General features: G+C 34.2%; 1 long non-coding RNA gene across 1 annotated transcript in view; it reads right to left on the reverse strand.

The window, feature by feature from the left end:
• The window catches only part of LOC145687704 (uncharacterized), a 50,343-nt gene extending 32,540 nt beyond the window's left edge, over positions 1–17,803 (reverse strand). The window contains exon 1 of the long non-coding RNA XR_014131719.1: positions 17,680–17,803. This is a non-coding gene — a long non-coding RNA (uncharacterized LOC145687704). The remainder of the gene's footprint in view (positions 1–17,679) is intronic.
• Between the last annotated feature and the right edge of the window lie 3,454 nt (positions 17,804–21,257).

The raw sequence follows: 21,257 nt of genomic DNA on the forward strand, positions 1-21,257 counted from the left end.
GATGACGAGTATACGTTGCACAGTTATGAATTGTGTAAATGTATCCGTTCACCGTCTAGTTGTCTCTTTAAGAAAAGAACGAAGTTCTCAACGTCCTATATGTGTGTACTTGTTGCGTAGAAGTATTATATGGAGCCGCTCTGAAAATAAATGTAATTTTCAAACTGAGACTCAAAAAAAAGCCAAATTTGTTCTCTCCTTTCTCCCCCATATAAACAATAAGTACACACACAGTCTATTACCGTATAGTGGACAATTTTATTGGTTCACATATATATATAAAAAAAAAAGATATGAGTGTGCCCACAAAGGGGAGGGAATGCCATTATAAAAAAATACTGATGCAAATATTAAAAAAGCATGAATTGTATCCTTCCTCGTTCGCCGTGTTATCCCCACATACATAAAATGCATAACAGCTTAAAGCTTCGTCCTTCAGAAACACATTCCCACCAAAATTATCTTTCTAGCTTAATTAGGGGCTGAGTTACTGAGGTTTAAATTGAGTCATATAGATGGAGACCAAAATGTGACTATTTCACACCATCAGGCAGGACCTAAAATTCAGCGAAATCACAGCTCCACACTAGTAAAAATTTTGTATAGTATAGAAAAAAAGTTTAGTTAGCATTCGTTTTGATATATAATCAGTGTTCTGTCCAGTACATCAGGTTCACCTGCGACCAAATAATAATAATAATAATAATAATAATAATAATAATAATAATAATAATAATAATAATAATAATAATAATAATAATATTATTATTATTATTATTATTATTATTATTATTATTATTATTATTATTATTATTATTATTATTATTATTATTTAGGAAAATTTTGGCATCCAGAACAAACAAAAGTAAAGGCACATTAGGATACATATGCAATTGTATTATAATATATTATACCATAAAATACAGGAAACAAACCGGTAAGAAAAATAGTCACACTGGAAGGAAAAAGTCGCTTTTTCTTACGTAAGAATGTCACTGTCATTTTTCCGTGATCATCACGTTATCTCAGTCTGTTTTCTGCTGAGGCAAATACATCGTTATACCAGGGCTGTTCCTTTGACTTCCTACCAACTTCAAAACGCCTTTCCTGTCTGGTCAGCCATTTCATAACAGCAGCACCTTTACCATTAGCATTTTACCTTCAGTAAAATCTTAGAACGCATTCTTGTCCGACGTCTACATACATACATCGACAGACGCCACCTTCTTCCCATCCATCAAGCAGGATTGAGACCAGGCTATTCTATCAACGACCAACTGCTTCGCTTATCCACTATGGTCACACATCATTATAATTCCGTCAAGCCATCATGTCTTGTACTGTTTGATCTAGAGAAAGCGTTTGACAAAGTTTGGCACTTAGCACTTATCTATAAATTAATACGGCACCGTTTTCCACTCACATATATCCGTCTGATTTACAACTTTTTTAGTGGGTCGCCTTTCCTATGTTTCTATTAGCAACTGCCTATCACACCCTATTTTTCTGCTATCCGGAGTTCCTCAAGTATCGGCTTTATCGCCACTTCTGTACATTCTCTACGTTGCTGATATGCCTCCACTACCAGATAAAGTCCATCTTTTTCAGTACGCCGATGATACTGCATTCCTTGCTTTGGGATCGACTATCCAAACAATAAACAAATCTTTGCAAACAGCTATTAACGATTTTCTCCGCTGGTGTGATAAATGGCAACTTACAATTAATACCACGAAAACCCAGGTGATTGTATTCATTCCCTCTAAGAAAACCTCACGAGTTGAGTTGAGTTGATTTTGAGTTTAACGTCCCGTTCGGCAACGAGGCTATATGACACGTGGACCTACTGATTAACGTGGAATCCGGACCACATGAGCTCCCGCCGGGAATCGAACCCGGGTCTCCCACGCCAACTAACCATAAAGCTGGGCGTGTTCATTCGAAAGCAAAACCTCACGAGCATGTCGATATCCCAACCGCCTCACACTTCATGTCAACCATACACCTATACAGGCACGCTCAACAGTGACCTATCTGGGTATTACATTCGATAGACATCTAACATGGAAACCTCATCTTCAAACAATCACCGCCAAGGCTTACAATAGACTAAATCTCCTAAAGAGGTTAACCGGAACAACATCGGGCTTCAAACCTACTACAGTATTAAATACCTACAAGGCTTTCCTACAACCGACTCTAACATACGGTCACACTGCTTGGATATCTGCTGCACGCTCTTTCTACGAAAAGCTCTTAATCTTAGAAAGACATGCACTACGTATGGCATTTCGAATTAAGTTACCTAGCCCAACAGCAGAGTTATACAACTGCATTCAGTTTCCATCTCTACAGTTTCATCTCGAAAAGTTACGTCTCACCTACATACACAATCGTTATGAAGCACACCATCCTCTACTTCTGACTACTATGCATCATATGGCACTCCACCCATCAGCATTTCGATATTTCCATCTACCGCTCTCACTCCTGTATACTCTGTACTGCTACACACTACCTCCTGATGCACTAGATCTGGAGTTACTTGCTGACTATCAAATTCATGATCATCTTCCGCTCATCTTTCCATCCTATGTTGCACAATAAATCCATCCACAACTAACATGGGCTCCGACTGTCTTCATCAATGCCTAGAGTAGCTCCTAGGCGAGAAGATAACTTCACCCGTCAACTAACTTTTCCCTGTGTTATGATGCGAGCATGCACCTCGCCTCATCTACCATTTTCATCTCCACAGCATGCAACCTATATAATGACAACTAAGTCGCATCTTATTTACTCGTCCTCGAGACTTAGCATTCATGTGCATCATGTAATTGCTCTGCCACCCTTTCTCTACCTGATGTTAAAGCCCGCAAAGGTCCTTAAGTCTTTGATAGTTATAATAAGCTTTAATAAAGAACTCTGAGACCCTCACAAAGTCACACACAACAACTATTTCCATATTTCAGTTCCCTAAGAGAGGGCATAACCCTCTAACAGGGTTCTAGCTGGAACGGCTAGTCACTTACAAAAAATCACTCTTAATTGCTATTGTAGCATTTTAATAGATAGATATATACGTGTGTTTTGATTCCCGCCCTGAGCTCACGTGGTTTGGATTCCACATTAAACTGTAGGTCCCCGTCTCAAATAGCCTCGCTGCTGAAAGGACTAAAAATCAAAAGTCTATATTTGTGTGTATGGTGTATATACCGGTATGTGTGTTGTGAATGTGTTCGAGCATAATTTCGAGATAGGTGCTTGATTGTGATTTTTACTTTTGAGCGACGAAAAGGGAGAAGAACATATGGTGATAAAATTTCAATGGATATACACGCTTGTTAGCAAATAAGACGGTTGCGGTTTTACTAAGTCTTTTTACACATTCACATCGGTTTATGCATTAAAATGACCATTCATCATTACCTATCCCACACTTCATCGAATGTATTGACGGCATAGCGTACGTGGGTTTTATACAAGTTCTTTATGTTTTCTTCCATCATTTTCATTTTACCAATTCTAGGCTGCGCGGGAGAAACAAAGTCAGAAATTGGCCCAAAGTAGACAAGTCAAAATTGTAAATATATGTGTCATGCTCCACCTCCGTTTACCTCGATATAAGTAAATTCTAAATGTGAGTTGAATAATTGCGTCTTGATATTGTTAGTATAAGTGATTCATACCTGTGCTTGGTAAAATAAAAAGTCGCCTCTTGAAAACTTGTGTTTTTTGACACATACAGTTTCTCCCGCGCAGTATACAATTAGTTTTTTTTCTTCAAGCAATATGTTAAACGAAGAATTTTATTTCATACCTAGGGATGCAGAAGATACAAGAAGTGAGGCTGATGTATCTAAAACTCTGTCAAGTGACGTCTCATCTGGAAAAAAAATATATATTTCTGTTGGAATATATATTTTCTATTGAAAAATATATATTTATCTTTGTCTCGTTAGAAAAAAATATCTGACTTGTATTTTTTGAGAGCATTTTTATTCATATTCTATTAACCTGCTCGATTAATATAATTTGATACAACTACTATCACGCTCATCTGAATGATGCTAGTTTTGCCTTCGAAGACGAGTAATATAAAAACGAGGCTTGCAAAGAGGAACTTGATGCGATCAAAATGTTCTTCCACATTAGGCACAATGTGGTTTAAGAAAGTTTGCCTTAAACGCCATATGTTAATGATAAGCGTAACCTTTCATTTAATTATCAAAATGTAAGAGGTTTAAGGTCCAAATTGAGCGACATATATTCGAGTATCGCTGCGACTGATTTTGATGTTATATTATTAACTGAAATCTGGCTATGCGACGGTATATATAATAATGAATTTATATATCATAGGTATAATGTGTCTCGACAGGACAGGCAAAACAGGAATGGGGTTAAGGATTTTGTTGTTGAAAATATTCCAATAACTATTGATACAATTGAAATACTGTTCATAAAATTGGTATTAGCACATAAATCGTTTTTATATAATTGTAGTTTATTTTCCACCGAAAACAAAAGTTGATAAATATCAAGATTTTTTTGCAAAAATCGAGCAGCTTAAGGATATTCAGCACAATAACTTATTAATTTTCGGTGATTTCAATATTCCAGAAATTACCGATTCTGATTATGACTTGTTGCAAGGTAGTCTGATTTGTGTTTCGTTGGCCAACTTCTTGTCATTGGTTAATTTACAATCATTTAATAGAGTGAGAAATAGTAATGGAAAAACTTTGGATTTAGTTCTTTCTAACATTGAAGGAGGTTTAAATGTATCTAAGTGTATATTTCCTTTATTACCTGAAGATTATCATCATCCCTCTTTAGCCTGTCAACTTTATATTAAGAGTTCAAAGTTTACTATTAAACCAAGTCCTATTATTGCATATGATTACAGTAAAGCTGACTTTTTCAATTTACACAAATCATTACAGAAACAAAATTGGAACGGAGTAACTAACTCCAATAACGTTGATAAGGCCGTGGATATCTTCTATGAAGTAGTTAATGGTGTTATTGATAGATACGTGCCAAAGAAAAGATTATTTAAGAAACGTACTTACCCTTGTTGGTTTACACATGAAATTATTACTATTCTCAAGCAAAAGGATTATTATAGAAAACACAAAACTCAATCGGAGTATAACTATAATAAATTTATTGAACTTCGTAGACAGCTAAAACGTATGTTGAGCACTGCGTACAAGAGTTATATATTACAAACTGAAAATACTCTTAATAAGAATTCTAAATGTTTTTGGAATTTTATTAAATCCAAGAAAAATACTAATTTTGTAAATAAATGTATGTTTTACAATAATCAGAAGTTGAACTCTGATAGAGATATTGCAAGCAGTTTTGCGTTGTATTTCCGAAGTGTGTATAGTTCAAATTCTTCTTCTTACGTTATTCCTGATATAAGTACTATGGAAGTTTCTCAGAATTTAACAATTGATTTTATAACTGAACTTGAAATTAAAGAATCCATCAAAAAACTAAAGCCATCTAAGGCAAGTGGTCCAGACTCTATTCCTAGCTATGTTTCAAAGGTTGTGGTAATATTTTAATTTCCTCTTTGTATTATATTTTTAATTTAATTTTGAAAACGGCAACATTTCCTAAATTTTGGAAAGTCAGTAAAGTTTGTCCTATTTGAAAAAAAGGTAATACAAATTTAATTGAAAATTATAGACCAATATCACTTATATCAACTCCGGCTAAAATATTTGAGCACATAATTTTTAATAGAATTTTTAATCATTTTAATTCATACATATCCATATATCAACACGGATTTTATCCAGGACGTTCAACTGTGACCAACTTAATTACATTTATCCAAAATATCTCATAAATAAATAATAATTTTATTTATTTATAATTAAATAAATAATAATTTTATGGTTGATACCATATATACGGATTTTGCAAAAGCTTTCGACAGACTCAATCATGATATGTTACTACGAAAATTATCTTCCTTAGGATTATCATATAAATTATTGACATTAGTGGTATCGTATCTTAAACATCGCGTACAGTATGTATTATATAATCAGTTAAGTTCGTCACAGTATAGTGTCTTATCGGGTGTACCACAAGGTTCAAATCTTGGACCATTACTTTTTTCTGTTGTTTATCAATGATTTCCCTCGAGTTATAAAATACTCCAAATGTTTGTTGTATGCAGACGACATGAAATTGTATAAAGAAATAAAGAACAACGGTGATGTAATCAAGTTACAAATTGATTTAGATAGCTGTTACAGATGGAGTATTGACAATAAATTGCGTTTTAATATAAATAAATGTTCGGTAATTACGTTCTCGAGAAAGGTAGCCCTACCTAATTCCAATTATTCTATGAATAACATTATAATACAAAGAGTTAGACATGCAAATGATTTAGGCGTCCTTATAGCTTCTAAACTATGCTTCAATCAGCATATACATAAAATGATTAATGAGGCATACAAATCTTTAGGATTTTTAATTAGAAATGCAAATGATTTTACTAACATAAGAACTTGTACGGTTTTGTTTAATAGCTTAGTACGTAGCAAGTTAGAGTATGCGTCAATAGTATGGACTCCTTACTATAAACAACAGGAAAGAAATATTGAAAAAATACAAAAGAAGTTTTTACGATATGTGTATTTTAAAATGTACAGGGTGAATTCCTATGACATGAGAGTTTCTTACAGCAAATTATTAGACATTTTTAAATATTCGCCATTAACTACACGAAGAGAAATATCTCAATTTATTTTCTTATTTAAATTGGTGAATGGCATTATAGATAATCATGAATGCATAAGTAAGTTAAGTTTTAATACTGCCAAAATGAACTTACGGACTAGATCGCTATTTTATACTGTAAAATCTAGAACTTTTATGCATATGAATTCCCCCCTAATTAGAATTTGTCGAAATTATAATAATGTATCTAAGGAAAGTCCAGAGATTTATCTTTCTTTGCCATACACTTTATATTTGAAATTATTAAAACAAACATTAGATAAGAGGTGTGTCAGATGATTATTAAAATATTGTATATATTGTATAATTTTCTCTATTATATCCTTTATATTTGCAATTGTTGAAACAAATATCAGACAAGCAATGCGTCAGATGATTATTCGAACATTATATACATAGTTCTTTTTTTTCTATTACGTTATAGATGTAACATTGTTTTTGTTTTTCTTTACACCAATGCCAATCAAACGTATATCTTTCTTTATTTTATTTTTATTTACTCGTTTTTCTTTCTATTTTTCCTCTCTTTTCGTTTTATTTTATTTTTGTTTTTATTCTTATTATTGTACATGTATATAAGTATTTGAATATAATTTAATTCATGTAGGCCTATTGTAATTGGGACAGCAGTCCTGTTATAGGTGACAAATAAATAAATAAATAAATAAATAAATAAATATTTGATTAAGATCGAAACACCTAATTCGCTTCATGGAAGTCCGTTGTGGACAATCGGTTATTTAAAGCATGAAAATTAGCTATTGGACCTTCAGTTTAAGGTACAATACGAATAGCCATAACGCGTTCAAATTCCAAAATATCCTTCAGGAATCGAACTATGAACCCATACACCAATGACGTCTCCGCTAGCCTGTTGACTAGTAAGGAGGATATCGTTGTAAATACGGTTTTCATGTATCTTTCAAGCGAAACATACTTTCAGCTTATCAGCTCCTATCGCTTACAGTGTATTCTCAGCGAAATAATCAATAATACATCGCGAAATAAATTGCATTGATGAATTTTTAACTGGATGATATGTAGCGAACGTATTGGCTCTCAACGTCATTATGTGAATATTTCTACTCCCAAAACATGTTTCATTTTAATCCTATTATTTTCAATATCTTTCCATGTGGAACAGCAGCAAAACACATTTGCACCCAGCCGGGAATCGAATCCGGAGCCGGGAGCAAAAAAGAAGCTTGTGTTTATCATGCAGTTACGCAGAAGTAGATTAGGTAAGCAGTACTGCAAGCACATGCATAAATTTACTTAAAGGCAACGCGTAAAGAAGGTATTAAGATTTTCGTATGAGTTTCCAAACTGTTTTGTCTCTTGCAATATATAAAGCTTGTACAATCTAGTGGGACTTCCACGAAAAGAGCGAATACATCTTTCTGAAATCTTTCCAGAATTGCTCTTTGGGTAGGAAATATCTACAGACAGGGTTTTATCAGGACGCTTCTCCTTAACGTAGCGGACGTTAGGAAAGAAGAACACCAAAGGTTATGTTTTCTTTATGGTCCTATAGGGGACACTCTTGCTATAACTTTGCTTCGAAAAGATTTCTCAGGGTGTGTGAATAGCCTCTCTCAAGAGAGCTTAAGCAATGAGCCATGGGAGTCAATTCCCCACGACTGCTATGAATAAATAAATTACATTTCCCCAACGTTACTGATCAGAAAGAGAATTCGGTGTAGCATATAGAAGCTCACCAAGTTTAACTTCCGGCGATCTTGAATCTGTTCTTGTTCTCTTTAGTTTATCTGGCTTAATGTATTATTTCATTTAATTTCTGTATTTGTTTGCATAGCCCTAATACAATGTCCAGTTCAATACTAGGCTAAAAATATTTCAGGATGTTCTCATGGCAATGAGATTTTGTTTTAAAATATCAATTTCATTTGAATAAAATAGAGGATATGCTGAAAATTAAATTTTTCGAATAAATACTTTGATTTATTGGAGCAAAATAAAACATAAATGAGCCGTCCTCTCCAAATAACGTTTCCAAAGATACTCTGGCATTAAAGTAGTGCGGAAATAAGTCAGTTTAGTGGAATCCACAGAACTATTATTAATTATAAACTTTGTTAAATAAACTTCAATGTAGCCTATAATGTTTGTAATGCTACTACAGCACGACACATAGGATACGATATGGCACAGAAGACCTTAATTTATGTCTATTTCCAGTCTAATGGAACTTTAGTAAAATAATCACGCATCACAAACCATATTCTTTGAGAGCTACTAACAAAACTTCTACGTTAAATTTATTTTCGTACTAATCAGTCTTGTTTCCTTTATATTTGAACAAAACTGGAAGATATACAGGAGTGTTATTAATTTATTGAAATAAGGGTCCATATATTTGTTACTCGAAAAATTAATATAATAATTTTGCTGCTGGTGTTGGAATATATATATATATATATATATATATATATATATATATATATATATATATATATATATATATATATATAACGTCCAATAATTATGCACCAAGGCTAAGAAATACAGTGATGGCGAGATAGCTAATAATGGCGGAATGATTAAAGTGGGAGAAAACGGAAGAAATCCAACGAACCCAACACACGGTGTTTGTTCATTACCAATCATAGGTGTTCACACAGCATAGTAAGGTAATTGGAGAGTTTCTTCAATTAAGATATAGCGAACTCAGATTTAGAAAGCCAGCAACAAGATCGATAAAATCATCTGTGCTGACCTTACATCATCCACTTGAAGGTCATCTTCCCGGACGAAACACCTTGTAGAATCTAATGTCAAAGGGTTTAAGTTTATGTTGAGAAAATTGCTTTCATGGTAAATCCGTCCACAAATTGTCATTACATGAATTAAAAATAACATTCAATAGAATAAGCGTAATAAAAGTGAATATTTGTAACATATTCAGCTCTCCACTATAAAATATAATCTCCAACAAGAATTCTGGAATCATGTTCTAGTATTACATAGTTCATATTGCTGCCTTCAAGATAGCTTCGTTTTTCTTTTCCCTTAAATCCCAGAGCAAGTGACAAACAAATCTGATCCAGAGCTTCGTGTATAAAACTGCTTTCTGGCAAAGGTTTATCTACATCTACTTTCACCCAGATAAAAAAAAAATGTTCAGAGATCCGATACGTCTCTTGGTCTGTCCGACTTTCTTGTATTTCTTTGAAGCAACTTTGGCGCAGTTCGAAGATTAACGATGCGGCATGTCTCATAGTAATCCCTCTGCCCAGTTTCACAGTTCGCCTCAAAAGAGCTCAATCCTTCTGTTCCCGAGAATTGATCTCCCTTTCAACCTCTGCGATGGTCCATCGTCTGACATCGGTCACAAGAAGCTTTCTCTTTTAATCCTTTCTTTTCCTTCGATTCTTTCGAAGAAAAGCGATTCATTGTCCAACGAAAAACGACGACAACGACAAAAGAAAAGAAAAAAGAAAAGTAGTTCATTAAAAAAAGTCAAAGGTAGACTAACACTTTAAAACTGGGTGTAATTAGAAGCAAATGAAGGCACTTACATGATTTTCTTGAGCATCAGAGTGGATAATACTGGCAAGTGTGAAGCAGCAATATAATTGAAGTAGAATTGGGTTCGAATGCAGTGGTCAATTATTTGTTGTCTGTCACTTCGACTAAATTGTGTACAATGATTATTTGGATTAAAAGTAATATGATGCCTTACACGTATTATTATACAAACAGACGACACCAACGTTATAAAATTTAAAGCCAGTAGCAGCGGATAAGTGGGTCAAAGAACCTGAAAGATCCCAAGAGGATGATCCATACACCTCATAAGCGAGAGATTTCACAGTATAGTAATCCTTTTGAGAAGGGAAAAGACGGATTAAATTTCGAAGCCTCTATGGCAACCACCGTCTAAAGCTAATGTCACATTCAAAATTATATCTGGTCCGGTTCGTTTTTCGCGCTGAAAACTCATGTTCCCTTGTGACTAGATGGTTACTGTTTTCCCCTTCTATCCGGAAGACCTGGAATCAAAAGGAGGAAATAAATAAATCAAAAGAGAGGCTTTGAATGGATACAAGAAAAGTAAGCGTCTAACATCATTTCAACGAATTGAAACAATTTTTAATTGCTTACTTATTAAGAAGTCTCTATCATACACTAGCAAAAGTAGCAAGAACAAGATATATGAAAAAAATGTTTCAAACAATGGATTTATCTTGAAATGGTGCATTCATCTCAGTTTATGCAAGTACATAGACAAAATATTTACTTCATCTCCATTCACCGATTTTTTTCTTTTTTTTTTCTTTCTTGCGGAGGTCTCTCTAAGTTGTCAAAGTTGAGATCAGGTGAATGTACTTCCTTGCATTTGGTATCGGAAGATCATTTTCGTTTTGTGGAAACTGTTACCCAATATTCCTATCTGCCTCAAATGAATTTTCCACACACTTAAATTAATGGGTTTATCCTAGTTCTTTAAACTTCGTCAAATCGCCTTCTTTCATGTGATGCTCATATTTTACTTTCAAATGTTTTTGAGATGTGATAAAATGCTAGAAATAAGTTCAATTCCCTTTCCTTCTCTTAGAAGTAGCAATTTTCAAAGCGTGTCTTATCCAGTCTAGGATTTACGGATAATACTGTGCGAAATTTTAACGCTTACAGTTTCGAAAATCTCATAAAAGCAAGAAAAAATAATATTTCTGTACCTATTCGAGATTCCCGTTTTGTTAAACGATGTCTTATCTCTCTCCATAACCTAAGGCTTAAACAGCCAACAAGATATCCAAAATTTCAATGTGAGGTCGCGGTAGCTCAGTGGCAGAGCGTTCACTTCTGGTGCATGGAGTGGCTGGTTCGATTCCAGCTCATGCCAAGTTCGAGAAACGACTGGAAGCTTTTTAAGTATGGGTGTGGAGAAGTATGGAGGTAATTAGCTGGGCCGAGCGGAAAAAGGAATGAGATTGTATTAAAAATGGTGAGGGAAGAAAGAACAATTTTAGGTATTATTGAAAAGAAGAAGATAAACTGGTTGGGAGATTTGCTAAGAAGGAATTGTATCATGAAGGACGTGTTAGAGGTTATGGTGACATGAAAAGAAACGGAGGGACGAAGAAAGGTACAATTGAATGATGGTATCAAAACAGAAAAAAATCGTACGTGAAAGCGAGGAGATCAGCTGAAGACCGTAGAACACTTCCCTGTTACGGCAAGTGATCTGCCAATAATGGCAGAATACCTAAAATAATAATAATAATAATAATAATAATAATAATAATAATAATAATAATAATAATAATAATAATAATAATAATAATGTGATATGGTTTTCACTAATTTAATAAGTGTATGGCTATACGAGGATTCGTTTCCGATACATTACCTCCGCATCGAACTCTGCCTAGGTGACTACTAGGTAATGTTACTTTCCCCAGAGTTATAAAATACTGAGAGTCAGTCAGAGTTTCCAGGTCTTTTCTCTATGTAACCCTATTGTGTTACATATTTTTTTCTATGATTAGCTAATTTTTCGGAATTTCCTTTATTTTTGTTAATTTTCTTTTGTTATGTACGCACATACTTCATAATACCAGAGTTCCCATACTCTGCACAAAGCATCCTCCCAGCAGCTGTTTTTTTCTAAAATCCCCTTGCCTGGCAGCAAGTATTTCCTTTTCTCCCCTATATTTAGACACTTTTTACTGATTCCGAAAGAGCGAGCAGTTTATTGTTCCCAAACACACCAAATTCGCTCGAGCTGACGTATTCTGCACATTTTTTTTTTATTACTTTCGCGTTTGCAGCGCATTGGGATTAGCCATCCACATTTAAATGTGTGATCAGTGTATTCCAGGCGTACGCATGAGCCGTAAAAAGCCTTGCGAACGTATGGATAGCCGTAGACTAAATCATTCACAAATAAGGTTCCAACATATGAAACATTTAAAAATGTTATTTAAAAAATAAATAAATCATGTAATTATTATTATTTTTTTAAAATATATGTATCCTGAAATATGCGATAAACAGATTGTCAACAATTATCAACACCAGATTAGTTGCCTATAGCCAAGGGGTACGAACCATTTCGCAGCAAAATTTATCGATTTGGTTTGAAACTAGCGATGGATGTTAGGGTCATTGACGATGTCATGCATGACTGCTTACATGTTGGTCTTGATCGGCTTTTGCCAGGGCATCATCTATTTTATTTTATCCACGAAAGACAGTCACTTCAAGGAGTATCTTGAATATCAAAATTTCCAAAACAAAAGATGAACCATCTCTCAGCTGATATTTTTGGTAGCATATTACCCATAATAGCACTTTCTTCACGGGCCTATATAGAATTTACGCCTATATCAGTATTAAATTGTAAAATGAAGCGCAGCTTAAACAGAAAGTTCACTTATCGTCACGGCCCATTGCAATACATATCATTATTTTTTTAATGTATCTTATAATTTCGACTGTCAGCTGTCAAATAGTGTTAGACTAGATCCTCTGGTACTCGTGTGTCCTGCTCTGTGATACACTAACACCATCGCGTGCCCAAAAGGCTCACTACTTTTTAGACTACCTGATATTTGATGTGGTTTTCGCTAATGTAATGAACTATTCCCCAAGGTAGTTCCTTATCTATAATAACATATTTTTTAAAATGTTTTTTATAATTATTTATTGTTCACTAATGCTTCGTAGGGAGATAGATTTTATAAGAGGATAGTGTCTTTCCATCAATTTAAGTTTATCATTAAAGTACTGGGGTGAAAAAAAAGTGGAAACAAACAATAAAGAAAATCTAAATGATAACTAACTGAATATTTGAAGCTTAAAACGTATAAAACTATAATCATGTCTGTTGTTGTGTATGGTTGCGAAACACTGCCACTTACTCTTAAGTAAGAACGTAAACTGGAAGCTTTTAATTATGAGATCTTGAGACAAATATTCGGAACAGGAACAGGAATGGAGAATGTCGGACACTTCATTAGGAACTACATAATTTATACCGTTTACTAAACATTGTAAGGGAAATCAAATCAAGGGGGCACAGATGGGCAGGACATGCAGCCAGAATGGAAGAAAGTAGGAACGGTTTCAAAGTTTTAACTGGAAGTTCAATCGGAAAACGACTGTTAGGGAGACTTAGGCACAAATAGGAAGATAATAGTAAGATGGATCTCGCAGAAATATAAATACAAAGTAGAAACTGGATCCAGTTGGCTAAGTACATAAGTGAAAGGAGACCTTTTGTGAATGTGCCATTGAACCTCCGAGTGCCATAGGCCATAGAGTTGGTTAGTTTATTAAATAACTGAATATACGTATAATAAGTCACGTTGAGCTAACATATTACTATTTGATAAAATTAACGTTGAAATAAGTTTATGCTAGGGCGTGAGAGACCCGAGTTCGATTCCCGGAAGGAGCTCATGGGATTTTGATATCATATTAAGCTGTAGCTCCATGTCTTATACTGCCTCGCTGCTGAAGTAGACGCTAAACACAAAATGATTATCATCATCAATTACATGTTAGCATTAATTTGTTCGGCCTGGCTTTTTCCATAGATTTCATTGATTCGACTTTTTACATTGTTTCTTAAAGTTTTAACGTCGTTAAGTAATTATACAGTAAATATTGTTGGAAACAAACCGATATTGTGCTATTGCACATGTTAAAGCACGAGAACTGATTTAAGTTCAACGTTTTATATTCGAGCTCAATGAAGGAGAACTCTAGCCAGTATAATACCACTTTTTATAACTAGAAACGGAGAATGAGTATTGTTTGCAAATATAAATACTGAAGATTTTTTTTTTTTTATAATGTAATCAGAAAATCTAATATTTACATCTACGACATGAACAAATGTATAAAAGCAAATAAGAAATGTATTACAAAATACGTTATAAAGATTTTAAGCAACAAATATTCTTATTTAAACTGTCAGCATGTATATTATTTGCTATGAATTTGATGCTATACCTATCGTAAGCAATAATGTAATTGAATAAAAAAAAAAACGTGTTATCTTTGTATAAGTAAATACATATGTATTCTTATTTTATTTATTTTCATACCAACATAACTTTTCGTGTTAGGTTTCAATTTCGCAATAACGTATACGTCAATGTTTCCTTGTGAATTAACAATAAACATAGTTACTTAGTTATAGAGCGCTTGCCTATTGTCTGACAGGCCTCTGGTTTAATCTTACGATATGCGAGCTTTTAGCGGATAGCATCATGTTTAAGCGTTTTCTTCGCGTTCCTCCTCCAAAATTACTGTTCAACTATTTTGTTTTTCATTGTCATCCACTTTCATTAATCATCCATATCTTTTAACCTAAAGGGCATAATGATGGCATAATTGTTAATATTTAATTTTACAGTACATGTTCAGTTTAGCTAATAATTATGAGTGACCTCTGAACTATGCATGACCTGTGTCATGAGTGTAGTGCAGGGTTTCTCAAACTTGAGGTCGCGATGTTAAGCGGAAGAGGTAGATGTAATTAGAATCTAATACTGGAAAATATTTTGAAATATTATTTATTTTTTATGCATACTAAGAACCAAAAAAAATCTACTAAACATTTTCAATACGTGCAGAGTTGTTTAAAAATAAATTTAAATGAACGATGCGATATAACACTAATGAGAACTGCACATTGAAATAAAAAAAATAAATAAATAAACAAATAAATGCAAATTGAATAAAACTTTTATATTGAAGTACAATTAAAATTGAAAGCTAATGAGATACCTGAGCATGGTCTGATTTCACTACTGCGGCAATATCCGGTTCAATCTTCGTGACGCACATTATCAAGTCATTTTCGACTGTAAAGCGATTTCTTGACTCTGTTTCAATGCTTAACATGAAAAAATATCGCAGAGGTACGATGTAGAAATAGAATTATTACTTTTAAAGCAGCAGAGTCCAGACCAGGATATTTTTATCTCCTCTTCAGAGAGAGCTTATCTAAGTCTTCGTTACAGAAAACCAGTTGCAAGGACTTCTCGGTATTAATTCATTCACTTTTAGGAAAGTTTCTGTATCCACTATATACAAAAAAATTGATTCTACTATTATAGAAATAGATGGATATCATAAACTCTCCGCAATAGGTATATTAAAAAAATCCCACACAAGCTTATTACAAATCAGAAATTGTAAGGGGGTCGCTGGTTAGAGGATTTGGTAAAATGGGGATCGTAATATGAATTAGGTTGAGAACCACTAGAGTAGTGTAATGGATAGGCTTGATTGGTTGGTTGGCTGATTTGATGTTCGGCTTCCCGTTCAGCACAGATGCTACATGAGACGTGAACTCACAGCTTAACGGAATATCGAAACAACATGAGCTTCCACTGGAAATTCAATCAGGGTTTCCAGCGTCAGAAGCGCGTACGTTTTCTATATACAACGGGAGAACTATATAGAGACTTGAGAAATAGAAAGTGCATGAGCAGTATATAAACAATTGCAAAACTTCATCAATATCAACCTGATTCACAAAAAAAAAAAAAAAAAAAAAAAATGTGCAGTAGCTTGTTGCATGAATTGATGCTGCAGACATCATACGGACTGATCATTTTGCTGCTAAATCTTGAGTAACGCGGAAAGAACAAGTCACAAAAAAAATTACACCTAAATACTACGTTTTCAAGCTAAAGTTTAGTCTACTAAATGGAACTGAATTAGACAATCGCGAACGTTAGGAAAAAGGGTATTATTTCGAAGAATGTGGTTGAACACTGGAAGAGTTATAAATGCTATCTTTCATTTTATGGACAATACTGAAAATGATAGAGACACAATGACATCACTAAACTGAATAAAGTGGGATTTGTGTGGTTCTTTTGATCATTATTTCGAGAGGGCTCAAGCATGAAAGACTGTTCGCGCCTTGACGATTGGTTGGTGACTGTGCGAAAAATTGAATAGAAAAACGATCATCAATCATCTTGGTTCCCATGGCCAATTCGTCTGCAGTGGGTGTATAATATTTTCAAGAGTCACTTAGGGATCAGGAATATATTACAACCACAGAGAGAAACACATTCCATGTTTATTATTATTATTATTATTATTATTATTATTATTATTATTATTATTATTATTATTATTATTATTATTATTATTATTATTATTATTATTTATGTATTTCGACTTATTTTGCATGCCGAGGTTATGGTTATAACAACTCATATCTGCCACCTAAACATGACGCAAAATTAAAAAAAAAAAACTATATATTATTAAAATATAAACAAACCATAAAATGAAAATATAAACTTTTAGTACATATTGAAAATTAACAGTTGAATTATTATTTTTTTTTTACATCCAAGTTCACAACACACACACACACAAACACACATTTCCTTACTATTGTATAATACTATGCTACTTATCGTATAGTATATGCATATATATATATATATATATATATATATATATATATATATATATATATATATAGATATATAGATATAGATATATATATATATTGTATTATTGCAATACATGCATATGCTCTTACAAGCTAATTGATAAGCTGCTCTATCAGTTTTTTTTCTGTTCCTGTTCTCACACACTTTTGTTTCGATACAATAACTTACAAACAACTCTTTTCAGTGATGCTACGGAGTTTGGATCCCATACCGAGGTCGCCAAAACATTCTAATCACAACAAGTACAATTATGTAATGCATGGGGTAATACGTAAGCAGATCTATAGAGATGAACTCAAAACTGAACTTCGATATATGATCTTGTGTTCTTGTCAATAAAATCATTTGCTAAAGGTTAAGGTTTCGTCGGAAAGTGAGAATGCTCCCTAAAAGAAAGTGTTTTACAAAAAAATACGAAATACTGTAATTTACGCCGCTATTGAAGACTTACCGTTAGTCAGTATGGAGTTTTCGGAAATTTTGTAGATGATTTGAACTTAAATTTCCCATTGTCTATCTGGTATAATTACAAGTGTCACGAAATGTCCTGTCGATATGGCCGTAAGCCATCGTTATCAATACTAGTTGTCGCACAGAACCTTTGGCCCAGTGTACATTATAGATTAAAATTGTTTGCATTTAACGAATTTATTTATTTATTTTTAGTTTAGCGATGAACCAACATGCAATTATGCAGATATTAATGGCGAAATCTAAATATGGCTACGGTTCTTTTCATATTAATTATAAAATCACGTTCATGTTCAGCATTTTCACTATCCACTTCTTAAGATGTAATTAAATTATCACAATAGTTTTAAAGCAGGAAATTGTCTGCATGTTAGCATTATTAGCATCTCATATAAGCAACAGCGAAGGTGTCGACATCTATTAACAGTAATGGTTACTATTAGAAATCACAGTGATCCAATGAGAGGTTTGCCATATATGATTCAATATCGATCATTAATTTAATATCAATTATAAATTATATGAAACCTTTGAGTTTAACGTCCCGCGTTTATGCTTTTTAGGCTAAGAGAAACGATGATTAAAGCAAATGAATGGTGATGGAAGAATTGGTCGAATGAGCAGATTGGAGGAAACAGGAGTACCCCGAAAAAACCAACGAGCACGATATAGTCCACCACAAACTTACATGGCCGGTGATTGAACCAGGACCTCCACACACCAGAGGTAAGCGCTCTACCACTGAGCCACCGTGCCTACAATATCAATTATAATTATTTAATATTTATGTTATCTCTGGAATCATTGCTATAGAATTTACCAGCGATTCACTGTATTTTATTTATTTATGCATTTATTTCACTAAAAACACAGATGAATCTTAAAGTGTGTGCTTCCAACGTGAACACGTGTTCATTTCAATACTCTCCACATTGAAATGATTGTGTAGCCTATAGTATTTTCCACACTTTCAGATGGAATTCTAGCTCCAGAGAGGACCATTAATATTGATCTCGGAGGATTGTTAGTTCCGTGACTGAAACATTCTCACTTCAATTGAACGAAACAAAGATCAATTGGTCCTCCATGTTACAGAAAGCATTCAAGCCCCTGAAAAAGAAAGAGAAGGGAAAAGGAAACAAAGAATGCCGAAACAATTATATCCCAAAGGGGATTCCATTATTGCTTGCTGTTGATAAACGCGAAGTAGAAACTGGATTTTAGACGTTCTTGAATTTTATTTGTGGAATGGACGTAATCGATCACGACGACAAATGAAAGGAGAGTACAAGGTAAGTTGTGAAAGAAGTAAAATTCAATTACATTGACTGCTCTAAACTTACAAATGTAATGGAAAATTTTAACCTTTAAAAAAAAATCTTCAATTTGTCCCTTCAACGTTCGTGTTTTTATGCTTTACCCACAATATTTTATATCGTGAACCACAAGCTGCAGTTTGACATGAAATTCGAACCGCATGTAATAGTATTTCAACCGATGATGACATATGGGTTTCTCGTGCCATAATCGAAAACACTAATCATCTTAGCCACAAGAAAGATGTTAAATTTGTTCGTAGAAGTTCCAAGTATAGTAGAAAAACTTTGGGCATTGTCAGTAGCGTAGCCAGGATTCATGATTGGGGGGCCTTACTGTGTTTTTTTTTATATATATATACGGTTACCATACGTCTCGAGAAAATCGGGACAGTCCCGATTTTATGGTCTTTATCCCATCGTTTCGTATAAAGACCCCAATGTCCGGAATAATTTATGGGGGAAAATAAAATCTTTTACATTGAGTTTCTACTTAGAGAATCTGAATAACTTACAAAGGAGGGAACATATTTTGTTCTTGTGGATCATAACATTGGTTTACAGTTTTTCATCAATATTTGTAAATGTATTTGTAAACTAAACGCGGCAAGAATATTAAATTTATTATTTCGTCGGTGTGCAGCTCTCGCGACGGTCTTACCCGGGATGTACTTGAACCTGAACCCACAAAGTGGGAGTGATGTATATGTTTCCTGAAAGCTTGGGTCAAGATAAGATCAAAACCGTTTACCAAAATTGGGAGGTCTCATGCATTCCACTTGAGAGCAGCACTTCACTCATATTTTATTAAGATCTTTAAACCTGTCTATAAAGTCCGTTGCAACCCCGAGAAATCTGAAACGGTGAGACAGATATGAAAACAGGAAAACATGTAATTCGTCATTTCAAAAATACAACGTATCAAAGTGAAATAAATTGTCCCATGTTCCCCCGCAGGGTTTCAGACGGGATCCAACTCAAAACGTTTAAATGAAAACGGGGGTCAACTTGCATATCGTATGAAATTTGGTGGTAAATGAAAGAAGATAAACCAAGTCTCGACTCTCTACGATAAGCCTGTGCAAAATGGCGGTGGGTCGGACACCATGACACACTTTCATTTTCATGAGAACTTCGCCTTACTTACACACATCACACTTGTAAAATAAAGAATCTCCTCCAAGATCGGCACAATTTTCGTGTGCCCATCCATAGCAAAAGTTATACTGAATCCAGTCTTCCTGGAAATTTTCTCCACAGACCAAACATACAGTATTTTCTTCATTTTTAGAATTTGAAAATAATGATTTATTTGCCGATGAAAAAGACACACCATTTCCCATGTCAGGTTCTCGTTTTAAGTCTACTTTTCTCGCCGAGGTTATACCACTTTTAGCAATTGTAATCATGCGTCTCCTTCTTTCTTCTAGTGTGTTTTTATAGGGACTTGAAGTGAGAATTTCACTATGTTCTCCACGTCGTTTCCTTACATTCAATATTTCATTTTTGTCACCTGGAAGTGGAGATTTTTCTTCCAGACAAGATCTAAAGATTTGACGAGATGTACTGGGCCCAGACGTTGAAGGGATATCTGGGACATCTACATCGGCCTGTGTTGCTTCAGTATGATGATGTCTTGGCGGTGTACTGGCGGATTGGGATTGGCGTGGATGATCATTTTCTGCTTCTGTCATATCACGATCAAAATTTAAGTCTTTGAAAATGTTTATATTCAATGGATAGATCCCTGTAGAGGCAAATGCTGACTGAGCTAATTCCATTCTACAAACTCTAAACTCTAATCAGCGCTGTTCTGACTAATCCGGCAATGTCTTTTAGGGTTATTTTAAAGTTCTTGTACTTTCTCATCCAACCAGAGCGCGCTTCGTTGTATGCATTCTTGAATGGTTTCATTATTGCTCTATACAATGGTTGCAGTTTATGTGTTGTGTGTGGGGGGAGGGGGATAGACTAAGGATGTGAATATGATTGGAACGAGCAAATAACAAAACTTCCAAATCTTTGTGACTAGTGTGACCATCAACTATCAATAACACAGGTTTCTCTCGACAGAGATGCACTCGTTCAACAAAAGAATGGAGCCATTTCAGAAAACCAACTTTTGTAATCCAAATACTTGACTGTGCATCAAAGACACTGACTTGTGGGGCATCTTTTGTGAGATCTTTGTCAATTCTTGCTCTCGGGAAAACGAAGGGTGGCGGTGGGAAATGTCACCAGC

Source organism: Thermobia domestica, chromosome 6 (genome assembly GCF_964235325.1).
Source record: "Thermobia domestica chromosome 6, izTheDome1.hap1.1, whole genome shotgun sequence".
NCBI lineage: Eukaryota > Metazoa > Arthropoda > Insecta > Zygentoma > Lepismatidae > Thermobia > Thermobia domestica.